Source organism: Cryptomeria japonica, chromosome 8 (genome assembly GCF_030272615.1).
Source record: "Cryptomeria japonica chromosome 8, Sugi_1.0, whole genome shotgun sequence".
Classification (NCBI taxonomy): Eukaryota; Viridiplantae; Streptophyta; class Pinopsida; order Cupressales; family Cupressaceae; genus Cryptomeria; species Cryptomeria japonica.
This window is the reverse complement of record NC_081412.1, coordinates 54,383,722-54,400,603: the sequence shown is the minus strand read 5'-3', so window position 1 is coordinate 54,400,603 and position 16,882 is coordinate 54,383,722.

The following is a 16,882-nucleotide window of genomic DNA, read 5'->3' as shown; positions in this document are numbered from 1 at the left end:
TCTAAAGAGGATACAATTGAAATGTAGATGGATTTGTTTGAAGGATATGTAGAGTTGAAAGTCAAGAGAGATCTCCTCTTCACTGGTTGAATCCTTGACTTGAATGCAACACATAGCCTTGAAAGGAGACTTGAGAATGCTCAATGCTTGAAAGGATTGCTTGAATGTTTGAATGCTTGATTTCACTTAGGATCGTGATCTCCATGCCATGTATGCTTATTGAACTTATGTTATGCCAATAGGAGAGAGGAATGAATCTTATATTCATTAATTGGGATTAACTGACTGGTTTTCAGTCATAGGCTATCATAGGGAAAACTTTCCCACTTCAAGCTTGAAAGGCCCCATGCAAGGGTTGAGTGGAGAGGTCCCAAAATAGGGCAAGGACAAGGGTGCCACATATCTATCCTAGGAGGGTAGGGGTTCCATGCCCCTGTCCTAGGGGGGATAGGGGCACCACACTGTTCAGTGTGGAGCCTGATTAGTCTCCAAGTGGGAGATTGTTGAAATGTGGTGACTGATCAGTAAAGTACTGTACACTCAGCACGTATCCTCGCCGAGGTCAGGGGCAGCAGCCCCCGAGAAAATTTTTTATTGCCATTTTTGTTGATGAAAACCGACATTGTAATAAAACCCTAAAAAGGCTGACTTTGTTTTGTTGCCCTAAAAATGCATGTTATAAGCGGCTGGGATGCCTAAGGCATTGTAAGGTTGATGTATTGTTTTTGCTGGATAATAAGAAAGATTGGACGGCTGTGCATGGTGGACGTAACCCATTCTGGGTGAACCACGTTAAATCTCTGTGTTATCTGTGTCCTGTTTTATTTCTTTATCTTTTGTATTTAAATCTGCATATAATTGTTAGTTCACATTTGCTTCGGATTTGCTTGAAACCCTAACAATTGGTATCAGAGCGAGGTTTTCTATAAATTGGTAGGACTTTCAGATTTGAGTGGGAGCAATGGAGGATTCCAAATTCAAGGCCGAAAAGTTTAACGGCCAGAATTATCTGTTATGGAAAATGCAGATGGAGGATTACCTGTATCAAAAGGATTTGTGGCAGCCATTGGAAGGAAAGGCAAAGAAACCGACCACAATATCAGATGAAGAGTGGGACATTTTAGATAGAAAGGCACTGGGATCCATTCGATTGTGCCTTGCATCATCTGTAGCATTCAATATAACATAAGCAAAAACGACTGTAGATTTGATGGCAACATTGGCTAAGCTATATGAGAAACCCTTGGCTTTGAATAAGGTATTTCTTATGAAGCGTTTGTTTAATTTGAAAATGAGTGAGGGAGGATCTGTAGCGGAGCACTTAAATGAATTTAATACAATTACTAGTCAATTGTCTTCAGTAAAAATTACCTTTGCAGAAGAGGTTAGGGCTCTCTTGATTTTATGTTCTTTGCCAAAAAGCTAGAATAGCTTGGTTATGGCTGTAAGTAACTCTGTCTCTCGTAAAAATACTTTGGTATTTGATGATATTGTTGGTGTTAGCCTAAGCGAGGAAATGCGAAGGAAAAGCACAGGTGAGACTCCAACATCATCAGGTAGTGTTTTGAATGTGGAGAACAGAGGAAGATCAAAGGAAAGAGGAAAAGGCCCTGGGAATGAGAAGTCATGAGGTAAGTCAAAGAAAGGATGCTCTCAATCTAGAGGAAAGAAAGATTGCTGGTACTACGGAAAGCCTAGTCATCTAAAGAAACACTATTGGTCTCGAAAAAACAAAGAAGGAGACAAAAATGAAAATGACAGTAAGGAAGCTAATATTGCAAGTAATACTTTACAAGATGCTTTAATCTTATGTTTGGATAATGTTAATGATTCCTGGGTAATAGATTCTGGAGCTTCATTTCATGCTACACCCCATAGAAAATATTTTCTAGATTATGTTCAAGGTGATTTTGGACAGGTATATTTGGGTGATGATGAGCCCTGTCAAATTGTTGGAAAAGGAAAGATAAAGATCAAGTTGATGGTAATGACTGGTTTCTACAAGAGGTCAGACATGTTCCTAATTTAAGAAGAAATTTAATTTCTGCAGGGCAACTAGGTACTGAAGGTTGCATAGTTACCTTCTCAGACAGTATGTGGAAGGTCACTAAAGGATCATTAGTAGTAGCTAAAGGTGCGAAGGTAGGCACATTATATCTGTGTACTTGTAACACTTACTCTACCTTAGCTGCTACAGATAAAGTTACTGCAGGGACAACAACAATAAATGTTGCAAGAACAGATTCGATAATGTGGCACCATAGGCTTGGGCACATGAGTGAGAAAGGGATGAAAATACTTCACTCCAAAAATCTATTACCAGGACTAAAGAAGATTGATTTAGAGTTCTGTGAAAACTATGTTTATGGTATACAGAAAAGAGTCAGATTTCTCAAGGTTGGGAAAGAGAAGAAGAGTGAGAAGTTAGAGCTTGTACATTCAGATGTATGGGGACCAGCTCAGGTATCATCTCTTGGTGGCTCTTGTTATTATGTTATTTTTATTGATGACTCAACCAGAAAAACATGGGTATATTTCCTAAAACAAAAATCAGATGTTTTTGAAACTTTTAAGAAATGGAAAGCTTTGGTTGAGAATGAGACAGGGAAAAAGTTGAAGTGTCTTAGATTGGATAATGGAGGTGAGTATTGCAGCAAAGCATTTGAAGATTACTATTCCTTAAATGGGATTCAAAAGCAGAAGACAGTTCCAGGAACTCCACAGGAAAATGGTGTGTCAGAGAGAATGAATAGGACTATTATGGAACGTGCGAGGAACATGAGATTGCATGCTGGATTGCCCTTACATTTTTGGGCAGATGTTGTACATACTGCTATCTATTTGATAAATAGAGGACCTTCAACCCCTTTGGATGGTGGTATTCCAGAGGAGGCATGGACTGGTAAAAAGGTAAATTATTCTTTTCTAAAAACTTTTGGTTGCAAAGCTTTTGTCCATGTTGATAAAGAAAACAGAACCAAGCTTGATGCTAAATCTCAGAAATGTACCTTCATTGGATATGGGATAGATGAGTATGGCTATCGGTTATGGGATTTTGAAAATAAGAAAATAATTAGAAGTAGAGATGTTATATTCAATGAGAAGGTTATGTATAAAGAACAGATGCAGGAAAAGAAGCATGAACAGGACAAATAAGAATATGTGGTGTTGGATGAGATTCCTAAAAATGAAATGCCACAGGTACCTGATGCTCAGCAACAACAGATTGTCCCACAAACTCCTGCAAGTGTTAGACGTTCTATGAGGACAAGTAGACCCCCTGAAAGATTTTCTCCTTCTTTGTATTCTATTTTATTAACGGATTCTGGTGAACCAGAAGAATATGAAGAAGCAATGTAGGTGGATGCCAAACAACAGTGGCAGCTAGGCATGAAAGAGGAGATGGACTCCTTGATGAAAAATAAGACTTGGGACTTAGTTCCTTTACCTACAGAAAAAAGAGCCTTGCCTAAAAAATGGGTTTATCGGCTGAAGGAGGAGGAAGGAGGTCAGAAAAGATATAAGGCCAGACTTGTGGTAAAAGGTTTTGCATAGAAAAGGGGTATAGATTATGATGAAATATTTTCTCCAATTGTAAAAATGACTTCAATTAGAACTGTACTTAGTCTTGTGGCTGCATATGATTTACATCTTGAACAATTAGATGTCAAAACAGCTTTTCTCCATGGAGATTTGGAGGAGGAAATTTACATGTTGCAACCACAAGGATATGAGGTCAAAGGTAAGGAGAACTTGGTGTGCAGGTTGAAGAAAAGTCTGTATGACCTAAAGCAAGCACCCCGACAATGGTATTTAAAATTTGATAGTTTCATGGTTAAACACGGTTATCATAGATGTCATTCTGATCATTGTGTATATTTTAAGAGATTTGATAATGGCAGTTATATTATCCTATTGCTTTATGTTGATGACATGCTTGTTGCTAGGTCTAACATGCAACATATAAATGATCTTAAACAGAAATTAGCCAGGTCATTTGCTATGAAGGATTTGGGTGCAGCTAAGAAAATTCTCGGTATGAGGATTAGACGGGACAGGAAAAATAGAACCTTGAATTTGTCCCAAAGTGAGTATATAAAGAAGGTGTTGAAAAGATTTAACATGCAGGATGCAAAAGCAGTTAGTACACCTTTGGCTAGTCATTTCAAATTGACTAAGGAGATGTGCCCAAAGGAACAGGAAGAGGTTAATAAAATGTCTAACATCCTGTATTCATCAGCTATTGGTAGTCTGATGTATGCAATGGTATGCACAAGGCCAGATATTGCAGATGTAGTGGGAGTTGTGAGCAGGTTTATGAGTAATCTGGGTATGGAACATTAGAATGCTGTGAAATGGATTCTTCGGTATTTGAAAGGAACTACTACGAAGGCATTATGTTTCAAAGGATCTACTGCTGCTCTAAGTGGATTTGTTGACTTTGATCTGGTGGGTGATATTGATTCACGGAGGAGTACTACAAGGTATGTTTTTACTATAGGGGGAACTGCAATCAGTTGGATTTCTAGGTTGCAAAAGGTTGTTGCACTTTCAACCACTGAAGCTGAGTATGTTGCTACTACAGAAGCCAGCAAAGAGATGATTTGGTTGCAATTTTTTCTGAAGGAATTGGGTCAGACACAAGAGGATAGCCCATTGTATATTGATAGCCAGAGTGCCATTCATCTTGCGAAGAACTTTGCTTTGCATTCAAGGACAAAGCACATTTAGCTCAGGTACCACTTCATCCAGACTATTTTGGAGGAGGGTTAGTTACGGCTTGAGAAGATTCACACAAGTGAGAATCCTGCAGATATGTTCACAAAGGCAGTTCCACAGGAGAAGCTGATTTCTTCATCAGTTTCTGTTGGTCTTCTTGATTGATAATTCTGGAATTTATACCACTCAAGTCCTAGTGTTTTATCCAGCGGATGTTGCATGTATAGTGGTGTCGTGTAGTTTCAATCTCCAAGTGGGAGATTGTTCAGTGTGGAGCCTGATTATTCTCCAAGTGGGAGATTGTTGAAATGTGGCGACTGATCAGCAAAGTACTGTACACTCAGCACGTATCCTTGTCGTTTTTGTTGATGAAAACCGACATTGTAATAAAACCCTAAAAAGGATGACTTTGTTTTGTTGCCCTAAAAATGCATGTTATAAGCGGCTGGGATGCCTAAGGCATTGTAAGGTTGATGTATTGTTTTTGCTGGATAATAAGAAAGATTGGATGGCTGTGTATGGTGGACGTAACCCATTCTGGGTGAACCACGTTAAATCTCTGTGTTATCTGTGTCCTATTTTATTTCTTTATCTTTTGTATTTAAATCTGCATATAATTGTTAGTTCACATTTGCTTCGGATCTGCTTGAAACCCTAACAAACACTCCTATCCTGCCCTTATCCAAGATAGAAAGAAGGGTTTAGGTAGTGTGGGATGCAAGAAAGTGGAGTTTTTGGGCATTGAGAAAGTCTCAGGTCTCCAATCAGGCTTGGGGATTCGATTCGCCAATGTGAAGACTAAAATGTGGTTAAAAATTGCAAGGTCACAATTCTATGACACAACATTTAGCCCCCACTTTAGCAGAAGTATAAGTGTATGCCAATACTACCGGTGAAGTACAAGGAAACAAGATTTAAAGACTTTCACCACGTCAAGGAGGCAAGATATACTAGGCCCCTAGTGGACTAAGGATCTCACAAAATAAATTGACAAAGCAAAAGGGAAGATCAAGAGAGAGAACCATGACTACAAGTATCAAGGTTCCCCTCACTATGAGTCATGAAAAGAAAGGATACCAAAAAATTACAAAGCAAAGCCAAGTTCACTAAGTAACTTTGAGTATCAAGAATAAAAATATAAGCAGAGTGTATGCCCCCACATTAAAGTGATTGTGCATACCTTATCAGGAGTGATTTCTTTAAGGTAGGACACAAACAAGAGAGAGAGCACGTTATCACAAGAATTTAGCCCCCAATCATGGATTAAACCCTAGGATAATGAATACAAAACATAAAGAACGAGGTAGTTTCAGTTTCCTTGGGGTTAGTATGTTGTATGATAACTCATGTATATCATATAAAAATAATCGTCGTTCTCCAAAGAAAGGAACCTACCTTAGAAGAAAGGGAATAGAAGGTGTATTTTCAGTCAACATGAAAGAGACCAAAAGATATCTCAATGCTTGGCATCGTCCTCAAGTAGATATTACTAGGGAACATAGAAGAACAAGGATACACATAGAAGAATGGTCACAAAAGAGAAAGAAAAGAGAGAGAGAGAGGTAGAGAATCTACATTGCAAATGAAACTAGTCTAGCACGTCATCCACCTCCCGATCTTGCTGGTCACTACTTCGGGAAGGCCGGAAACACGCCGAAGGATCGACATCAAGCATAGAAGATGGAGCTAACACAAGATCCAAACAAGGACTAAGCTCATGTGCTTAGTCACTTTGTTCATTTCTAGGAGCTAGGATTAAGGCTTTTGAAATTTTTTTAGATAAATGTTTGTCCACATCAACATATTCATAGTCACTATCAAAAGCATTAGGAGTTGTGTTGCCATCATGAATAACATTTTCACCTATTTATTTATCAAGATTTATAGAAAGAGGAGTACGAACATAAATAGGGGTAAACCCATCACATGTTTTTTGCAACTTATGATCTAAAGATGTAGGTTCAACATCTTGTTTAGGAGAAAAGGGAATCATGTCAATTGTTGGTTTTTTGGGAGATTGAATATAGTAAGGAACAACTTCACGAGATTGAGCACGATGCTTTCACCAGCGTTCTCTCGCACAATGATTCCGTAAATTCTTGGTGGAAGACTGAGAAGAAGGAGGAATATTTGTTGAAGGAGGAGTATTGTCATCTTTGGTAGTTGGAGGTTTAGGTTGAGGTCTTTTAGGTTGGACAAGAGGAGAGGTAGGTCTCTTCTCTCTATAAGAGAAAGTAGGTGAAACTACACCATATAAAGGAGGAATGTTTGGTGTAGGAAGGATACTAGGTCCATCATGAGGAGGAGATACATGTATAACCTTAGGAGGAATATTGTCATTCTTCTTAGGAGAAGGTTTAGTCTCATCCATAGAAATAGGTTGGGATTCTTCTTTAGGAGGAAGATTAGTTCTATTCATCAAGGGAAGAAATTCATCTTCAAGAAGGATTGAAATGTCAATTGTTGGATTTCTAGGCTGGCTCAAGGATAGGATCATATCTTTCTTCTTATTTTGATAAGATTGAAAGAGAGCATCGCTTCTTGGTGGGAGAGATTAGAATTTTTTAGGCCAAAAGAAATCAATAGAAATACCTGGGCTTCTTTCAGCTGGTAGAAATAAGCTAGGGTTAACAGTTATTATGTCTCCATTGTGGGGAAATTTCAAACAATTATGAATTAGAGAAGCAACAGCCTTCATGGAAGATAGCCAAGGATAGCCCAACTTCACATGGAATTTCTCAAAAGAAGGAATGATAACAAAGACATCCATAGTTTTAGTGCGAACCTCAACTGGAAGTGTGATAGAACCAATGGTAGGAGAAGAGAATCCATTGAATAACTTAATGACCACATTAGTATCATCATAGATTGGTTTATACAATGTAAAGTGAAAAGATACTCCTCAGTGATGACATTAACCATGCAAGAGGGATCGATAAGAACACCATGATAAGGCATATCCTAAATCTTCACAACTATGTATAAAAGCTCATTAGGTGCTCTAATGGTCTCACTAGAGTCAAATGTGATACATAAGTCCTTAGTTTTTCTTTGTTTCTCTACCATATTCACCAAATTTTGAATTGTAGTAGTCACTTTAGAAGGAGAGAAAGAGGTATGTTAAGTCTCAATCAAATTTGAGGTATGAGAAGGTAAAGGATTAGTAAAAATCTTAAGAATTTGATTAGGAGGAGCTACTGATTTGTTTCCCTTATCATTCACACCTGCCCCAGATATAGTAAATTATTATCAATCAAATCTTGAATCTTAATTTACAATACAAAACATTTTTCAGTGTCATGACTCGGTTGATGATAAAATATAGAAAAAGAATTATTATCAAAATCAGGTGAGGCTACCTTATAAGGGTCAACTGGCTTTATTGGAGGAAGTTTGATAACATTTCTTTGTAACAACTGAGACATAATTCTACGTAAAGATTAACTCAAAGGAGTAAATTGTCTTTCTCTTTTGAAAAAATTATAAATAGGAGGCACACCTATTGTAGCATTTACACTATTGTTGTTGATGTTGTCATTGAATTTGATGAATCCTTTTCTAGGTTTGAACTTTGCAAATAGTTCTTGAGCATTGTCACCCTTATCACTTAGAGGCATGGGAGTGTATTGCTCCAATTGACTCACAGTCAGTTGATAATTTTAAATTGTTGCGCACAATTGTGGAAAGGAAGTAAACTCAGAGAGGAGAAGTTTATCTCTAATATCCTTTTGCAAATTAGAAATGAAAATTCTTTGAATATCATTATTAGGCACTTGAAAAGAAATTTGAGAACACAAATGCTTATATCTACCAATGAAATTAGTCACTTTTTCTTTAACACCTTGTTTACAATGCATTAAATCAGTCATAGTGATCTTAGGACCTATGATGTTTTGAAATTATTCAATAAAATAATTTGCTAATTGTTGAAAAGAAGTTATAGAATAAGAAGGCAAAGAGAAATACCACTCTAAATCCTTATCACTCAACATTCTAGTAAAGAATTTTGGAAGAAATATTTTATCATAAGAAAAGTCAATACATAAGGTTTGAAATGTCTTTACATGTGTTAAAGGATCACCTTTTCCATTATAGAGTTACAATTTAGGTACTTCAACATGTTTAGGAGGGACAACTCTAACAATATCAAGAGAAGGTTGTCTCGCAACATAAAATGTGGTCACACTAAACTTGGATTGACTCATAGAAGAGATTTGTTGTTGCAATGATGATAGAGTTTGAGCAAGGTTATTAATGGTTGCTTCAGTTTAAGAACTTGTGTTAGACACATGTTTGATTGATAAGGTGGTGTGATGTTGTTGAAAGAAGGCATTGATTGAGAATAAGCTGGAGGAACACTATGGTAAGTAGGCATAGGAGATGATTGAGTAAGAAAAGGGACACTAAAAGGAGGAATAGAATGATTAGATAAATTTCCCCCTTGCATCACATTTATTGGATGTGAAACAAAAGGACTACTTATTGAAGGCATGGGTAAGGACGACGGGTTGATTGATGAAACAGGATTGCACCTATGACTAATGGGTGTAGGTATAACATGTTGAGTTGATGTAGCCATATTGTTTGAAGTGAAAGTAGGAATATTAGGAATCAGAGTGGTCAAAGGAATAGAATGATTGATTTGTGTACAAGGTTGTGAATAACCTAAGTTCTCACTACAACTCTTTATAGGCATGCCATTAGAATCAACCATATTAGAAATGCCACATAATATATCAATTTGATTTTTATCACTTTGAATCATGCACTTTAGGCCTTCAATTAATGGAAGAGCTTCACTATTAGGGTATTTTTGGGACATCCATTGTTGAAAGTTGATCTATGGAAACTCTAGTCAAAGATTGTACTTCATCATTGGAATCATCAATTAGATAAATAGAGATGTTATTAGGATGGGAAGAATTAGCATTATCCTCATTGAAAAAGTCACCCAAATTAGGCTCCATCTCCTCGGTAATTAAACCTTGGGAAGCCTTCATTCTAATGCTTCGTCTAACGGTGATAGTGTAGGTAGGCCTTGTTGTAACCATAAATTTAGAAAAATTTAGGGTCTCCTAAATGAGATAATTTAGTGAACACCCCCAAAAAATATACCCATGAATCTTGATACCAATGGGAAATCTAACCTTTCAATTATGTTGACCACCCATGTTCAGCTTCCTAGGGTCAGATTTGATACATATTCCAAGTGGAAAAATTTAGGGTGCACATAGGACTTGATAATAGTTTTAGCATTCTTAGAAGTCCAAGAAATCATATCTATTTGAATATTTTATAAATCAATATATATATATATATATCAGTTTGCCTTCATTTACATGAGTCGTGGATTAAGTTTTCTTCGGGTATCAGTTCTCTACGATATTGCTAGATTAGCAAGGTTGCTTTAAATCTTTAGTGTAAGCATGGATAAAATCAATCTGAGTTTGAAAAAGAAATATTGATGTTAAATTGATAATTTCCTTTGATAATGTTTATTTGGTCTTTTGCGAAATAAAAGTTAAACCTAGTTAAGAAAATTGAGGTTGGTTAAATTTGTACACAAGCACTCACAAATAGGACAATTGACAAGCTCGCTACAAATTGAGAGTTTGAAATTGTCTCACTAGAGTTATACATGAATGCCCATAAGAAATTGACTATGTGGCCCAATTAGGGAAGGCACTGATCAAATACTTAAATTACTGTTAAAACACTATCCAATTATCCTTTTTAATTTTTTGTTCAGTAGGAGTAGGAAATTAGGATTTAGAAAATTTAGTAGTTTAGAAACAACATAACTTCCATAATAACAATCTTGAACTCATTTGCAATCTTACCTTGAAAGATAGTGTCATTCAAGTAGTAGGAAAACTATTTAGAAATCTCATTAAAACTGCAACAAAAATACATGTACACCCACCTAGGTCGTGTAGAGCCTAAAGTGAGAGAGTTAGCAACCTCATTGGTGCACTCTACAAGTTGGTCAAATAAATTGGGAGATTTCACAGATAAGAATTGACACCTCCTTAGAAAATTTCCAATATGTTGATTTGAGATCCAACAGATTGGCGACTCTACTGGGGATATTAGCAAGCTATCATCGGGAAGAGTCGGAAAGATAGTATTGATCTATTGAAGAAAGAACTCTACTGTGAAAAAGAACTCAGAAAAAAGAAAAATAATTTTGTCATCTATGAAAGATGTGGCAACTTTGTGTACAATTAATGAAGAAAAGATCAGTAGTTGAAACAATAACAATCCAAAATGTATCAATACCCATATTCTTATGAAGCTTTATGTTCAGGGATACAATATGCACATCAATAATAGAAACCACAACCACAAAAGGAAAAATATATTCCTAAAATATTCAATCCATTAGATTTCAATAATGTTCTTGAATGCCTAGATTAAACTTCTGTATGAGCTTAAAACTCATATGTCGAGGTTCCATGGATAGGTAAGTGAATCACCAACTCAACACTTGAAAGCATTTTACTGGTTTATTGAAACTTTTGAGATTTAATTGAAAGACTTGATCATGAAATTGTTCATGATAACACTGGAAGATGTTGCAGAGCAGATTTTTAGGTTGTTGTCCTTGCAAAACATCTCATCATGGGAGGAACTTGAATGGTGGTTTCTAGAGGAATTTTATGGCACCATTGAGGAAAATGTATCTATCATCAATCCATTAGTCCATTCTCCATAATGTTTTACATCCTCTAATCAGATTCATTAAGATCATTATATTTATCCTTTCGCACATGTTAGTGCATTCCTCAACATAAGGAGGAAGGAAGGTGAATCTATAAATGGATTAATGGGTAGGATGATGACAACTTATTTGCAAATACTTGATGATGTAAGGCCTAATATATCTACACTTACGAAATCACTCATGAAGGAATGTGGACTTGATAATTTGTAATTAACATGTTCAGTAGCTATGAAAATGAACATGACACTACATGTTGTGCATGAGAAGAATAACAACATCGTAAAGGATGAAAATAAAGAGAAATATATAGGACATTCGCTTGTCCCTTTGTAAGGCCCATCTGATGAAGAAGAAATTGATGATGTTTGTGACTATGGGTCAGAACCTGAGGCAATTCTTGCTATCATTGATGATGAGGAATGGTTTCCATGTGAAGAAACATACTTATCTGACAGTGAACAAATGACCAAGTCATCCAAATAAAAGAACTACAATGATGAAGAGGAATGTACTAATCATGAGGAAAGTGAATCTATACCTAAAAGACATAAGGATACTTTGAAAGGAACAGAAACATGTATCGGTAACAAAGAGGAGGAAGAATGTTTTCTCAATAGCAAACAAATTTCAAATCTTCTGGATAGAGACAATCAAAGAAATACAACAAAGGAAAAGGAGGTTGATTATGAACAACAAACAAAATCTGGACACACACCTAAAAATACTTTCCAGAATTTTTCAAAATCATTATGTGACAAGGTGAAAGAGGAAGATTGTAATATGGAGGATACAATGGAAAAAACTTTATGTGATGAGTCTTCCAATTTCTCTGATAATTACATTAATGATAGTGAGAGCACATATGATGGCCGGTAAATTGAATAATCACATGAGTATGAAGATGATTTTAAATATTTTACAAATCCTCTTTATAATGATGTAGATAGTGATAATGAAGTGATGTAATACTATAATGTACCTGATCAAGACCTCTATGTGCTCCCAAATCCATTATACGAAGAAGAAAGTTTTTGAGATAGTATGGACAATACAGATATGTGTGGAGATAACATGGGTGATACTATGATAAAATCATGTGAAGAAAAAGTTGCATAGAGGAAAATAAATTTCAGGAAGAAGGTACATCAGATAATGGTATCCAAAATGATCATCACATAGAAATAACCTCATCCAAAAATGATTTCCAAAAATTTATGGTGATAATAAGGTGTAATGGGAAGCAGTACTGGAGGAGGAAAAAAAAAAATTTCCCATCCTAATCTGGATACTACTAAAAATATTTAACCTAAATATGAAATAAAAGGTGAAAAAAAATGCCAGTTAGTTAGTATGAAGAATTTACAGATGCCCCAAGAAGAAAAGTTTTGCAAAAGTATAAACATAATTTCCTATGGAGTGAAAACAATAGGGGATAATGGTAATCTAGGAGAAATAATGAAACCCTCTAACATAGGGATGGATAATAATATATTTACCTACATAGGATTATTTCAAACGGTAAGCCCTTGTAAGGATGAGAAGATAATAATTCATCGAGATTTGATTTCCTATGTAGTGAATACAAGGAGGAGGGGTAAAAAACAATATACTTCAGGTGATTTGGAACATGTCCATAAAGTAAGGAGAGATAATATGATATTTGAAAATATTAGGAAATCTGAATAGTTAAAACTTTATAAATCAAATAATATAGCAGTCTACAAAAGTTTGATGTCCAGTGCAGTGAAAATAAAAGAAGACTATTGTGATTCTTTTAGCATACAATATCAAAACAAAAATAAAAGACATTACAACATATATGAAAAACATGGAAAGACAACAACTAATAAGATTTATGATGAAATTGTATTGGCTGATGATATGTGCCAAATTGGAATATTTTTTGCATGATGAAGACCAGGTGTTTGATCCAGGGAAAAATCAGTGTTCAGTTTTTGGGGCCTACGACCACCAGATATAGTTTCAAACTAAGATGCTGAAGAGATGTGATCTGCATCTGGTCTACATCTACCAGAGAAAAAAAATGGATTCTTTCTATGCCCAGAGGGGGCATACATCCCCAAACAAAGCCATTGTTGTAACCCTAAATTTTTCTCCTAAATGAGATAATTTAGTGAACACCGCCAGAAACTACACCCATTAATCCTGATCCCAATGGGAAATCTAACCTTTCAATTATGTTGACCACCCATATCCAGCTTCCTAGGGTCAGATTTGATACATATTCCAAGTGGAAAAATTTAGGGTGTACATAAGACTTGATAATAGTTTCAGCATTCTCAAAAGTCCAAGAAATCATATCTGTTTTGAATATTTTATGAATATATATATATATATATATATATTAGTTTTCCTTCATTTACATGAGTTGTGGATTAAGATTTCTTTGGGTATCAGTTCTCTACAATATTGCTAGATTAGCAAGGTTACTTTAAATATTTGGTGTGGGTGTGGATAAAATCAATCTAAGTTTGAAAAAGAAATATTGATATGAAAATGATAATTTCCTTTGATAATTGTTTAATTGGTCTTTTGTGATATAAAAGTTAAACCCAATTAAGAAAATTGAGATTGGTTAAATTTAGACACAAGCACTCATGGATAGGACAACTGACAAGTGCTCTATGAATTGGGAGCTTAAAAATTATCTCACTGGAGTTATACATTAATCACCATAAGAAATTGACTCTATGGTCACTGATCAAGTACTTAAATTACTCTTAAAACACTATCCAATTATCCTTTTTTAATTTTTGTTCAATAGGAGTAGGAAATTAGGATCTAGAAGATTTAGCAGTTCAGAAACAACGTAGCTTCCACAATAACAATATTGAACTCATTTGCAATCTTACCTTGAAAGATAGTGTCATTAAAGTAGTAGGAAAACAATTTAGGAATCTCATTAAATATGCAACAAACATACAAGTACACCCACCTAGGTCATGCAGAGCCTAAAGTGAGAGAGTTAGCAACCTCATTGGTACACTCTACAAGTTGGCCAAATCAATTCTGAGATTTCAAAGATAGGAATGGGCACTTCCTTAGAAACTTTCCAATCTACTGATTTGAGATCCAATAGATTGGCGACTCTGCTGGGGATATTAGTAAGCTATCATTGGGAAGAGTCGGAAAGATTTTATTGATCTATGGAAGAAAGAACTTTGTTGTGGAAAAGAACTCAGAAAAAAGAAAAAGAATTTTGTCCTCTATGAAAGAGGTGGCGACTCTGTGTACAATTAATGAAGAAAAGATCACTAGTTGAAATGATAACAATCCAAAATGTATTAGTACCCATATTCTTATGAAGCTCTATGTTCAGGGATACAATATGCACATCAACAATGGCAACCACAACTACAAAAGGAAAAATATATTTCTAAAAAATTAAATCCATTAGATTTCAATAATGTTCCTGAATGCCCAAAAAAACTTCCCTATGAGCTTAAAACTCATATGCCTAGGTTCCATGGATAGGAAAGTGAATCCCCAATTCAACACTTGGAAGCATTTTACCGGTTTATTGAAAATTTTGAGATTTAATCAGAAGACTTGATCATTAAATTGTTCATGATGACACTGGAAGATGTTGCAGAGAAGATTTTTAGGTTTTTGTCCTTGCAAAATATTTCATCATGGGAGGACCTTGAATGGTGGTTCATAGAGGAATTTTATAGCATCATTGAATAAAATGTATCTATCATCAATCCGTAAGTCCATTCTCCATAATGTTTAACATACCATAATCAAATTCAAACAGATCATTATATTTATCCTTTGGCACATGTTAATACATTCCTCAAAATAAGAAGAAAGGAAGGTGAATCTATTATAGGATTAATGGGTAGGATGATGACAACTTATTTGCAAATACCTGATGATGTAAGGCCTAATATATCTACACTTACAAAATTACTCATGAAGGAATGTGGACTTGATAATTTGCAATTAGCATGTCCAGTAGCTATGAAAATGAACATGAAACTACATGTTGTGCATGAGAAGAGTAACAACAGCATAAGGGATGCAAATGAAGACAAATATATAGGAGAATCACTTGTCCCTTTGGAAGGCCCATCTGATGAAGAAGCAATTGATGATGTTTGTGACTATGAGTCAGAACCTGAAGATATTATTGCTAACATTCATGGTGAGGAATGGTTACCATGTGAAGAAACATATTTATCTGACAGTGAACAAATGGCAGATTCATCCAAATCAGAGAACTACAATGATGAAGAGGAATGCACCAATCATGAGGAAAGTGAAACTATACCTAAAAGCCATGAGGATACTTTGAAAGGAACAAAAACATGGATCAGTAAAAAAGAGGAGGAAGAATGTTTTCTCAATAGCAAACACATTTTAGGTCTTCTAGATAGAGAGAATAAGAGAAATACAACAAAGGAAAAGGAGGTCTATTATGAACAACAGACAAAATCTGTACACATGCCTAAAAATACTTTCCATAATTTTTTAAAACCATTATGTGACAAGGTGATGGAAGAAGATTGCAATGTGGAGGATACAATGGAAAAACCTCTATGTGATGAGTCTTCCTATTTCTCTAATAAATACATTAATGGTAGTGAGAGCACATATGATGGCTAGCAAACTCAAGAATCACATGAGTATGAAGATAATTTTAAATATTTTATAAATCCTCTCTATAATCATGTAGATAGTGACAATGAAGTGATATACTGCCATAGTGTACCTGATAAAGACCTCTTCATGTTCCCAAATCCGTTATACAAAGAAGAAAAAATTACAGATAATATGGACAATACAGATATGTGTGGAGATAACATGGGTGATACTATGATAAAATCATGTGTAGAAAAAACCACAGAGGGAAAGAAATTTTAGGAAGAAGGTACATCAGATAAGGGTATGCAATATGATCATCACATAGAAACAACCTCATCCAAAAAGGATTTCTGAAAATTTTATGGCGATAATAAATTGTATTGGGAAGTAGTGCTAGAGGATGAAGGAAATTATTTATCCCATCCTAATTTGGATACTACTAAAATGATTTCACCTAAAGATGAAAAAAAAGGTGAAAATAAATGTCAGCTAGTTGGTGTGAAGCATTCCTATAAAGTGGGGATGAAGAATTTGTAGATGCCCTAAGAAGAAATTTTTTGTAAAAGTATAAACATAATTTCCTATGGAGTGAAAACAATAGGGGATAATGGTAATCCAAGAGAAATAAAAAACTATAAAATAGGGATGGATAATAATGTATTTACCTATATAAGAATATTTCAAAAGGAAAGCCCTTGTAAGGATGAGAAGATAATAATTCACCAAGATTTGATTTCCTATGTAGTGAATACAAGGAGGAGGGGTAAAAAACAATATACTTCAGGTGATTTGGAATGTGTCCATAAAGTAAGGAGAGATAATATGATATTT